The 9,917-nt window shown below is 36.7% G+C and overlaps 2 protein-coding genes across 3 annotated transcripts in view; one reads left to right on the top strand and one right to left on the bottom strand.

Moving 5' to 3' along the window:
• Positions 1–9,917, bottom strand: part of AVEN (apoptosis, caspase activation inhibitor) — a 169,684-nt gene that overhangs the window by 114,294 nt on the left and 45,473 nt on the right. The window lies entirely within an intron of this gene.
• CHRM5 (cholinergic receptor, muscarinic 5) overlaps positions 398–9,917 on the top strand; it is a 112,964-nt gene continuing 103,444 nt past the window's right edge. For both annotated transcript variants that reach the window (XM_011932697.1, XM_011932696.1), the window contains exon 1: positions 398–1,043. The gene's annotated coding sequence lies outside the window, so the exon portion shown is untranslated. The remainder of the gene's footprint in view (positions 1,044–9,917) is intronic.

The raw sequence follows: 9,917 nt of genomic DNA, 5'->3' as shown, positions 1-9,917 counted from the left end.
AAAAAAAAAAAAAAGAGCTTCTAGCCAAAAAGACTAACAGGAAAAAATGAACATTTTCAAAAGCATTTTGGAACCTTATTCCAGCTACCTCTGTGCTAAGCCCTCTTTTTCCTCCCAAAATACGTCACTTAACTGTCTGTCAAATAACTCTTGCCCATTCTACCTGATCACACTCTGAAGCTGCAGCTTTTCCTGGATTCGCTTCTCAATGACAAGCTGTTCAAACAGAGAACACCTATCAAAACGAGTATCATCATCTGCTCCTTTCTTTCTTCCTTTCAGGATATACTGCTGACCAGCAGGGGAAGTAATTAATCAGTTTTTTATGTATGGAAGCGTCATCCCATCAGTTTGCTGTCTGGTTTGAATAGCTGCTATCAGCTCTTCATTCATGCCAAGTACGCTCACCGTCCAGAGACATGATAAAGCCGTACTTCCTTTTGGATTTTTACCTCACTATTCAAAAAACAGTGTACCAGAAGCATGGGTTACAAAAGCATGAGGAGGACAGAAGAAATGCCTTCATCCTCTACAGAAAGGAAGCTGATGGACTGAAAAGTTGGTATGGAGAAAGGAAAGCAAGAGAGTACAAGATCATCCATGCTTCTAGTCCAGATAATGTTTTTTATAGCAGCTTGATTTGGAAGCGTGTGTAATTCTGAAACACGAACAAGCAGAACTTTTCCAGGGGGTACAATGCATATAGGAACAATCAGGATTTCTCATTGCTGAAGCATTCAATGAATCTTTAATAAGTTCTGAACACTGAAATTGTTTGTGGTCAGATCAACTGCTGTTATCAGATAAAGGCAAAACTCACCCTTCTGGTTCTATAATCCTAGCCCAGTGGAGTCTTCATCTACCGCACACTATCCTAACTAATGCTACAGGATTATCAGGAATACAGATATACAGATACTGCAAGAAATAAAACACTGGCAAAATAAAACATGAAAGGAAAGTAGAGAAGGTATTTCGGGTCTCGAAGCTTACTATTTCCAGCCAGAGTTCAAATTACTGAGCTTCAAACAAACCACTGCCAGGTAAGAATTAATTTTATAACCTTAATTTATATCTTGTCTACTGAAATTAAATCTGCTCGTGCTGTGAATGAGACAGTGGATTTGAATTTCTTGCAACCTTTCCTTAAGCTTTTGCAGATTTAAGCTGAGGTAAACACTTGTTTTTACTTATGCTGCATAAACAAGTCACTCATAACTAGATAATAAAGCATCCAAAACTCCCATTCATTTTTCATTGCATTTGTCTCATCTTTGTCTTTATTTTTATCCCAATTTTATTTAATAGCTTGAAAAAAATGCATGAAGAGAGCCCTGAACGGTGCATAAGAGCCATTCACAGACAATGTTTACCAACAATATTCAAATGAACTTTGTTTCCCAGAGTACTTGGTAAAACAAAGAAAAATTAATAAGCATTTTAAATATTTCTATTCACATAAAGGAACAAAAGCTCAATGACTGATTTCTATTGTTAGCAAGAAAAAAAAAGCTGTGATGTCATTTCATTCATACTGAAGAAAAATAATCTCTACTAAATCGAGGTATAAATTCTTGTAGGATGGGGCTAATTTATCTTAAAGATACTAGACATTTTTATAGCAGATATTTATGAAGACATTTTTCTGATTTAACAAGAGGATAAAAAGATGAAAGATGTCTGGTACCTTAAAACCTCAAAAACTCAGGTCAGTGGTCCAAACTGTAAAAGGCAAAGCACTAGTGAAGCCATCAAAGAATTTTAAAAGATACAGTGCCTTTTAGAAATTCCCTAGAAATCACTGCATAATGAGACTTCTAGAGAGACAATCTTAAGCAAAAACAACAAAACAGAATCATCTGATCTTCTTCATCTGATATTTTAATTTCCTACATAGATTTTTAGCAGAAATCCCAACCACATTGGTTTTCATGTAAGTTTCACTGGAAAACTTAGGTCCAAAGCACCTTATCATAAAGAAGTCCTACAACAATTAATATTTCTATTATCTTAGAAGAGAGGAGACAGGGAAACAAGAGCAAATCACACCTAACTACGGAGATCTTGTGATAATACACGTAATCAGAACTAAGTATTCAGTACTTGTCTAAAAGTAGTCAAATTAGACATTCTCTTCCATTTCACTGTATTCTTTCCTGTTTTCAAATTTTAGTTAAGGGAGTAAATTATATGATTCCTTCATGCTTTTCAAGACAGTCTATAAATAACCTTAAATATCATAAGTCTTTTGCATCTGAAGTCATTACAGAAACTTACCTGTCATTTTCCAGTACCAAAGGAAAGTAGCAATTTAATACAAGTAATGATTATCTAATATACCAATTTGTTTCAGAGAAAAAAAGTTTATTTAGAAATCTCAAAATACTTCTTATAGTTAAGGGTGGTGGTGGTGTTGTTTACCTACACTGAGAAATAGCTGAACCCTTAAGGGTTCTTTTCATCTGTTTCCTCCTTATTATGGTATTACAGTTTGTAAACAACATGATTCAAAAATATGGAGATAAAATGAAGAATATTAATCAATATTTTAAATTATAATTAAAGATGTTTTAACTAACTTGGACAAAAGTATGAAATGTATGTTATGCTCAAACAATCTGCTTCCAATAGAATTAAAGGGGGCAGATAACAATATTCCTTAAGCGTTCTGGATTTTATTTACTCATTGTAAAGTAAACAGAAACTCATGTCCCACTAATTTGGGGGCGTTGTTTCTATAACTCACCTTCTAATGACAATGGATGGGCAAATGAATATTACCTTGCTCCACCCCAATTTGGTCCTTGTTAGCATCAATCCCAGTGAATTTTCACTTTCTTGCCTATCCAAATCAATGCTTTGCTCTACAATAACCCATTCAGAAAAGTGATTATTGACGTTTCAGTAACAGCTTTCAAAAAAATACCCTACAGCAATTTGGAATAATCTGTATTTTCTTCATGTAGGGTGAAAAAGAAATTGAAAACTGCTTCAAGTTTACATCTCATGGGTACAAATGGATGAGGGATTTTATGCTAGTACCTGAAGATTTGGTTTATTTATAAGAATTTTTCCCTGGTATTGATAGATTTAACATTTAAAGAGATTCTCAACAGTCTTGGGATGTAGTCAATAACCTGCCTACTTGTTTCTGCAATTTAGGATGTATTTCATTCACACATATTATATAAAAGAATTATATTGTAAAAGTAATGTGATTGTGTATTATTAGTTCCTTTCATAGAAATGGAGCAAATATTCTGCCTGCCATATCCTTATAATAATACCTATTGCTGTATCTTTAAATTCTGGTCATTTTAAATTATCCAAAAGCTATAAGCTTTTTATTTAAACCATGATAAAATAAAAACAGGCATCTAGGTCAAAATGAACACATCCATTTCGTGTCTGTTCACATAACAATCTTAAAAAGTAATTTTTGTTTGAAATACCAAGCAACATAATTTTGTATATAAAATTAGAAACATACCTAAAATTCATTTTTGTGTGTTAGCATTTAACTTAAAGGGACTGACATTGCATAATATTTTTAAATGCATTAAATATATATTTACTTATGTCTTCATTATTATAACTTTAAGTTTCCATAAGGAATTTTTTTCATTCCATTATAATGGCACAGTGTTCCAAGCATAATTCAACCGGGCATTTCAATTAGCCAATATATTGGTTCCTCATGTTGGTGAATTTTCTTTATGAAGTGACCAAATTTGAGTAAGGATGTGGTTCACCATGAAGATTCATCTCCTCTCCAGCCTCTTCCTGCTGAGAGAGAACAGTCTTTGGTTTGTGACATCACAGTCTGTGACTGGGAAGTGGCTCTGATATCAAGCAGATGATTACATGCCTTCAGTGTGAACTAGCTCAAAGAGAGATGTAAGCACCATTATTTCAAGTCATATCACCAAGACACTAAAGAGATGCATGACAGGAACTGAATTAGAGAAAGATGCTTTGATTGCATTTGTCACTTTTTCAGCATCAACTATTAAAGACAAAAGTACCATCTCACAGTTTTCTTCATTAATAATTCAAAAGTGGGAGTAAACATCATGCTGGTTAAATTCACAGACCATGATAAAATGGGAGTAAGGGAACTACCAGTAAGCAAGTAGACAGTCATGAAAGAGGTCCCTGGAGAACTGAGGAATAGATGCAAAATTTCACCTTGGTTCAAGGAGAAATACTGATGCTACTCGGAAAACTGAAAAATCACCAAAACACCCAAAATAGAAAAGACAGTGTCTCTGAATGAGAAAGAGATCCCTAAATATAGATTATAAAGTGATCCCATGACATAGATTAATTAGTATCTGACACATACACTAGTATGAGGGCAGGGAGGGGGCTGGTTAACACCTTTCTAAAAAAGCATGGATTTGTTTAAAAAAAAAAAACACAGAAAACAAAAAAAAAAAAACAAAGGACTCTCTTTAGCAGCAGTACTGTGTGTACAAATATTTGTAAAAAATAAATTCAGGAGTTGGGGTTCAATAAAGGAAACAGAAATGAAAGCTCCTTTTACAAACACATAGGCATATACAGACCTCTTTTTGTAATCTTTGTTTGCAACAGTAGCCAAAGGACAAAGCTGACCAGCTAATCCTTCCACACCGAACACACTAACACACATGCAGTCTGTCCTTTGATCAGTGGCAACACCCTGATTCACAGTATCATTCATTTGGGACCGACCCTCCTAGACTCAGAGCCTATGCAAAGATGATGTGGAAAAAATACAGTAACAACTCCATGCATAATTACAAGTCAAGCTGAAGTCTCATTATCTACAGTCACACAGATTGCTTGATCCAGTGGTGTGCAGAGAATTCGTAAAGCATTTATTCAGTCCTATGTACTGGTTCATTACAACCAATGGATTATTCAACAGTTGTTTAAGGATCTGACATTCTCCGTTTTTCATATTGAAATTATTAGTGAAATAACTCAAGAATCTGGGCCAATCAGAAAACACTGCCACTTTTGTAGACATTGTTTGACGTCATACTGTTGTCATCACCAGATTATGTGGGCCTTCTTATTCCTGATTATCACTATAGAAATGTAGCACTGAATAATGTGTTCCTTAAGAAGCAAAAGCCAGAGACGATTTCCAGTTCAGTTATCCACTAAAAATCCAAAGCTATTTATAGAATTTTTTGGTACAGTAACCTAGAAAGCTGTTGGTGTAAATCTATCAGGCGCAGTGTATAACATGGTACAACTCTTAACACTTAATATTTCATCAACTTCCCTTCATTTGTGTTGCAAAGACAGTCCTCTACATGCAGTAACTTCTGGGTAACTTCTGGTAATACCTACAGAAGAGCGTCTCATGCCTAGGAACTTCCACAACACTTTGAAGTTATTTCTTTTATAAAACCTTGTCAGACTACATTGAAAACCTATTTATGGCCAAGTGCAACGACTCACACCTGTAATCCCAGTACTCTGAGAGGCCCAAGCAGGAGGATCGCTTGAGGCCAGGAGTTCGAGATCTACCTAGGCAATATAGCAAGACTCCATCTCTATAAAAAATTTAAAAGTTAAAAAAATAAGAAAATCTATTTATATAGTTGTCTCACATACGAAATTGCATTTTTCATGGTTGAGGGCCTTAAGAATAAAGACCACATCTAATTTATCTGTCTATTCCCAAGGTAAGCTCAGGACTAGTTAATCAATAGATGTGTTAAATGAATGTGAAAATGTATCTTAATGCATCTTAATGCATTATTCATGTACCCTGAGCATCTTCAGAATATAGCTATGCTCACCCCAACACACATGTTGATGAATTCTAGACTGATGCTGGCCTATCTTAATGCATTCTCAGGTACAATCTCAAACAGGCAGAAGAATAGTGATCCTAAAATACACCTCAGCTATGTTTCACTGATAATGGGCAAGTAGGTAACTGCAGAAAAGTCTAATGAAGGAGCCTTTCGAAGTAGTTTATACTGAAATAATAGCTATAAGGAGATAATATCTGTTAGGGATATTATATGATATTATGAGGTATGCAAATACAGAATAGCAAATTTATCCCTTATCCTTTTGCTCTATTTGACATATGGAAATCACGTTTGCTATACTACACTGTGATCAAGAATTTCATCGATAATCCAAAAGGATCTAAATTGGTCGTGCTATTAAAAAGTGACTTCAGGGGAATTTGAATAAGTAGTTTGCAAATGAAATTGAAGAGATACTACAATCATCTTTCTACTCAAAGACAAGTGGAGAAAGTGACACACTTAAAATCTTACATTTATTCTATTGGATGCTCTCCCTGCCCCCTCTCCCTCTTTCACTCTCTGTGAGGAATGAATCTTTACAAGTTACCTATGTTATATCTCCCCAAGTCATCTCTTCTCCTTATGCCAACAATACAATATACCAACAATGGCGATTTCTTTAACAGCAGGGACAAAGGCTAAAGGACTATGCTGTTCCTCAACCCCTATGATAGAAATTAAAGTAGCAGAGTGTTGAAGTAGGCCAGCATCACTCTAGAATTCATCAACATGTGTGTTGGGGTGAGGGCAGCTATAGTCTGAAGATGCTCAGGGTACATGAATAATGCGTGCATACGTCCTCACAGAAATCTGTGATTTGATGTTGGTGTGCACAACTTAAAATTCTGAGCTTTGGGCCAGACATGGTGGCTCACGCCTGTAATCCCAGCACTTTGGGAGGCTGAGGCTGGCCAACATGGTGAAACCCCGTTTCTAACAAAAATACAAAAATTAGCCAGGTGTGGTAGTGCACGCCTGTAATACCAGCTACTTGGAAGCGGAAGCCGGAGAACTGCTTGAACCCAGGAGATGGAGGTTGCAGTGAGCCAAGATTGCACCATTACACTCCATCCTGGGCAACAAGAGCGAAACTCTGTCCTGAAAGAAAAAAAAAAAAAAAAAAACAGATTTTTGAGCTTTGACATCCTATCATGTTTTTAGCCATGTTCCTTCTTTCAACAACATCTTAGATAAAATGTCAAGTTATAAGACATATAAGAGCAGATCTGCCCTGGTGGGGCTGAGACAGAAAGCTTAGAGCCCGCAGGTCCCCGTCTCACCCCATTTTTCGTACGCTCTCTCCTCCACACACTTCTTGGACACCTTCTAAGATATATTTGTTGTAATTGTTCTGCCATCTAGAGGATTCACAAAGGTATTCTTCTCCATTTTAATGCATGTTTTTGATTCTTTATAGACACTGCCAAATATTCTAATCTAAAATTCCTGGTATATGTCAAGCAATAGTATTTTCTAGACCAAGAAGGTACAGGTTGCAAAACAGTGCTACTTAGCTATGCAGAATGCTACTCAATTATTCTGTTGCCTAAACATTGATCAACCAACCAAGACCTAGGATTAGGATAAATTATAAGTTGATTTTAAAAAGGACCAAACATCTATAACGTGGGTTGGAATATTCCAGAAGTAACTAAAATTAACAATATCTCAGAAAATTATCATTTGCAATCAAGAAAGCATAGAAACAAAAAGTGAGCATTTGTTATAATAGAACTCAGAATTCAGTGTGAGAAAACAATAGAATTTGTTAGAAATACCAGGTCCCAGCTGGGCACAGTGGCTCATGCCTATAATCCCAGCACTTTGGGAGGCCGAGGCAGGTGAATCACGAGGTCAGGAGTTCGAGACCAGCCTGACCAACATGGTGAAACCCCGTCTCTACTGAAAATACAAAAATCAGCCGGACGTGGTGGTGCGTGCCTGTAATCCCAGTTACTTGGGAGGCTGAGGCAGAAGAATCACTTGAACCCGGGCAGCGGAGATTGTGCCACTGCACTCCAGCCTGGGTGACGGAGTGACTCTGTCTCAAAAAAAAGAAAGAGAGAAAGAGAGAAAGAGGGAAGGAAGGAAGGAAGGAAGGAAGGAAGGAAGGAAGGAAGGAAGGAAGGAAGGAAGGAAGGAAGGAAGGAAGGAAGGAAGGAAGGAAGGAAGGAAGGAAGACCAGGTCTCTTGTGTAATATTCTAATATCCTTTCACCTAACATTATGCCAAACACTGGAGTTGTCCTGAGTTGTTTCCAGGTTTGTGAACTCTGCAATTTACTTGCCTTTGCAAGTGAGATGGGCCTCAAGTATTTAAGCTTCAACCTCCATATATAACTAAATATTATAACCAGCAGGATATATTGGGTAAAATCAACTTTTAAAAGAGGAAATATGATCTTCCATCTAAAAAAGCCATGTTTCAATTACTATGACATACTATTTATATTACAATTTATTCATTCGCATTCAGTGACCACCTCCAGCACTATCCTATCCACTGAGGAATTCTCACAACTATTCATCCAAAATCTCAAATGATTCCCGCTTTGAGGCCAGTCTCCTAAGTGAGCAATGTCATTTTTTCTCTAAAATACTTTAAAATGTTTTCAAATATATTCTTGAGATTCAATTTTAAGTACTGAGTTATTTTAAACCAACAACCAATACTCATGTACTTATTACACAGCTTTAACAAATATCAATTTCTGCCATTCCTGCATCAGATTTTGTATGGCCTCTCTGTAAATGGATCTGGGAAGAAAAACTCCAGTAGACAACACACCTTTATTCTATAAGTGTGTTAGGAACTGGTTAAAATTTATATATCTTTATTTAGGCTTTTTAAGTATCAGGAATAGGACCTTCTGTAGGCATAATTGTACATCTCTATTAAAAATATTTTAAATAAATGTAAACAGCAAGACAGAAACGAAAAAAATTTTAACATGAATTTTTTGTACCTTTCCTGTCTCAGATGCCCAGGTGAACTTCTGAAGCAAACACCCTAGGCAGAGAGACATACGCTACTTGATTTTTCTAAGCCCTCTCCTCCCACCCCTCAGTCAACCAGCCTCTTGTGGGATAGTGACATCCTGAATAGAAGTAAAATAATCAAAATTACAGGGTCCCTTAGGAAGGAGACCAATTCCCAGCAGTGAGTCCTTATATAGAAAAGAGATAGCTAAACTCACGGTCAACATGGCATGAAAGAGGTATGGCAAGGTTAATATCTTGTATAGAAAAAAAGAATGTTTAGCTTAAATTGGTATCAAGGACATAGGAAGGTTGAAAGGCTCTCTGTCTCCTCACTAACAAAATCCACACTACCTTTTTTTAGCAACAAAATAAACAAAAACCACAAAAAACACATTTAAAGGGAACACAAAAAGCTGGAGTTCTCACATGAGACAGGCAAGCTGGCCTTCAGGATAACAAGAATGAGCTCCAATACTCTTACTCTAAGACACTGTTTCTCATATATTGGCAGGATAGAAAGATCATCTGATGAGCACTTCAGCAAAGCAGAGGATGAGACAGATTCAAACAAATCCTCCCCTTATCATCTCTTCCTACACTCTCTTACCTTTATTTACAAGTACTTAAAATACTGCATATTACAGTGAATTCTGGTTTCATACCTTGACGTTCTCTTTTGTTAGGAGGTTATGACAGCGTGCTTTCATTCAGGCTGTTGTATCCCAGCCTCATGGCCTCACTGAGCACCATTCTTATGCTTGCTCTCCTCCAAGGACACTTTGGAAGAAAGGATGGTACATACATATTTTCCTTCTCATTACAGCCCTATGTCTATGTCTATGAAATTCTGAACCTTGAAATTCTTTGACTATTTCTACAAGTGAAGAATCAAAGGTTCTCTGTTATACTCTAAGTTTCCAATAATATGGTCTCAGAGCAAGTAAGTCCTCCCTGGTAAAACAGCCAGGTTTGAATTAGAAAGGACTACTTCAGGCCAGGTGTGGTAGCTCACCCCTGTAATTCTAACACTTTCGGAGGCCAAGGCAGGAGGATCACTTGAGCCCAGGAAGTCAAGGCTGCAGCAAGCTGTGATCACGCCACTGCACTCCAGCCTGGG

The sequence above is a fragment of the Colobus angolensis genome, unplaced genomic scaffold (assembly GCF_000951035.1).
Source record: "Colobus angolensis palliatus isolate OR3802 unplaced genomic scaffold, Cang.pa_1.0 Scaffold97, whole genome shotgun sequence".
Lineage (NCBI taxonomy): Eukaryota > Metazoa > Chordata > Mammalia > Primates > Cercopithecidae > Colobus > Colobus angolensis.
Note: the sequence above shows the minus strand (reverse complement) of the source record. Positions and strands in the feature narration are given on the sequence as shown.